Source organism: Triticum dicoccoides, chromosome 4B, assembly GCF_002162155.2.
Source record: "Triticum dicoccoides isolate Atlit2015 ecotype Zavitan chromosome 4B, WEW_v2.0, whole genome shotgun sequence".
In the NCBI taxonomy this organism is placed as follows: domain Eukaryota; kingdom Viridiplantae; phylum Streptophyta; class Magnoliopsida; order Poales; family Poaceae; genus Triticum; species Triticum dicoccoides.
The window spans coordinates 647,993,537-647,995,971 of record NC_041387.1 but is presented as its reverse complement, the minus strand read 5'-3'; the positions used below and the strand labels follow the sequence as shown (position 1 = coordinate 647,995,971).

Here is a 2,435-nt window from a genome sequence, read left to right as displayed (position 1 = left end):
TTTTTTGCCAAGCAAGAAGGTGATGAGAGGGAACGGGGGCTGTGTTCGTGCCGGAGGCCGAGGGGAGCGATTATTTTTGGCAGGGGGTGATCGGTCGCGCTGATGCTCTCTGCCCAACTGATGTTTTTTCGCCGGAACATCAGTGAATGAAGAAGTACTATCATTTTTTTATATATAATCTTGGGTGAGTTCAGAAGCGGTGATGAAAGTCCTGAAGAAAGAAAAAATCATGAGATGAACAGAAAAAATCATGAGATGAACACCTCTTAATTATTCAGCCCTCTGTAAGAGCCAGGTTCTTACAGGTCCAGCCAGTTAAATTGGGTGGTTGCACAAGTAGATACATTTAGTGACGATTTCAGCTCATCTGAAGCTGTCATTTGAGTAAAACAGTCATTCTGTTATGTAGCTGCTAGAAGGAGAGCGCGAGAGAGCCGGCCGGGGGCCTTTTGCCCACGGTCGGGCAAGAGGGAAGGAATTTCCTTCTTAATTCTTACTTGGTTAGATTGATACATCTCCTCTCTTTATATAGAGAAGGTTTACTTGATCCCTAATCGAGTGACCCTTATCTCTAATTAACCCTAAGACTAACGGGCCCATTAGGCCCATTAGGTACTCTAACACTACACTCCATCTGGACATGCAACTTTTCCTCGAACTGCAACCTAACCAACTTAAAACCACGACTCGACGCAACACAAACCTAACATCAGAAAACAAGCCTTTTACATCTCGGCTTGTTTTATTATTCTCAATCTGAAATGGACCGGGAGGGGCTTTATTTTGGACCCTTTAATAAAAAGTGGACACCATCCGCACATCGAACGTGCACGTGTACAGCCACCTGGATCCCATGGATCCCATCTGGACAAAAGGAGTGCATGTGTATGGCCACCTGGAAGTGGTCACAAGAGTGACCAGCAGAGGCGCCCTCGCGGCAGCCGGTGGTGGAATGCAGTGGTGCTACGCGGTGCACTACTGTCGGTGACACCATGCCTTCTCCCTGCCGGACGGTTGTTAGTCTGCACCGCACAGGAAAGAGTGGAAAAGTGCGCCCCCCCAACCGCCGATGTCGCAGACTTTGAGGTCGCTGCCCGCGGGGAAAACAGCATGCCCACCGCCCGTGGGGGAAACCACATGCCAAAGATCCCTGACGCAGCGGATGAGATCAAGATCCTTTGCGCAGCGAAGGGCAACTTGGAGGAGCGACAGCTGCAGACCACGCATCTCCTGCACACGCCGACGCGTTAGGAGGCCGCGCGCAGCAGCCTGCAGCCTCACCACCGCCAGCATGTGTCGGGTAGCGATCCAAGACGGAAGCGATGACGGCGACGGCGGGGACTGGACTTGGAAAAGCGGGACTCCCGCCGGTGCGGTCAATGCGGTGCCGGAGCTGACCGACGGTGGTTGCTGCAGCTGCAGCGGCTGTTGCGGTGGCGCACCAGGCAGCGGCAGCGGCAGCGGCTGCTGCAGCGGAGCGCCAGGCGTGGCGGAAGCCGCCAGGAGTGGCGGCTGCCACTGCAGCCAGGGCTGGGCAGTGGTGGCGATGGATGGTAGCTATAGTGGCCCGACGAGCGCGGCGAAGGCTGCCTGGTGCGGCGGCAGCCACGACGGCGTGGGGGCGGCGATGGGCGCTGGAGGCACCGGCCACTGCTGCCACTGCAGGGCGGTGGCAGCTGCAGCTAGGGCTGCAGCGTCCCAGCGAACAACGCGGAGGCCCCTGGATGCGGCGAGTACCACGGCAGGGGCCGGCCCGGTGGCGGCAGTCGGCGGTAGGGGCTGGCCAGGTACAGTCGGATCCCCTGGACGACTGTGACGAGGTCGTTGAGGACCCCGGTGATCTCCTCCGGGGTGTAGGCGGCGGCCGGTGGTGTGGTGGAGGGCGCCGGCATCTAGGCGGTGGCGGCGCCAGAGGATGCGACCAGCGGCGCGGACGGGGAGGGCAGCGGCACGGTGTAGATGGCCAGCGGCGCGGTGGTGACGGTCGGCAGCGGAAGCAACGGTGTGGGCGACGGCAAAGACATGATCGGAACTGAGCTACCTAATACCAATTGTTATGTGGCTGCTAGAAGAAGGGCGCAAGAGGGCCGGCCGGGGGCCTTTTGCCCACGGCCGGGCAAGAGGGAAGGGATTTCCTTCTTAATTCTTGCTTGATTAGATTGATACATCTCCTTTTTTTATATAGGAAGGTTACTTGACCCTTAAGCAAGCGACCCTTATCTCTAATTAACCCTAAGACTAACATGCCCATTAGGCCCATTATATACTACTCCCTCCGTTCCTAAATATTTGTCTTTTTAGAGATTTCAACAAGTGACTACATACGGATGTATATAGACATATTTTAGAGTGTAGATTCACTCATTTTCTTTTGTATGTAGTCACTTGTTCAAATGTCTAGAAAGACAAATATTTAGGAACGGAGGTAGTACATT

General features: G+C 55.3%; 1 pseudogene; it reads right to left on the bottom strand.

Annotated features, from left to right (window-relative positions):
* Positions 1-2,024, bottom strand: part of LOC119292961 — a 54,805-nt pseudogene extending 52,781 nt beyond the window's left edge.
* Positions 2,025-2,435: the final 411 nt, after the last annotated feature.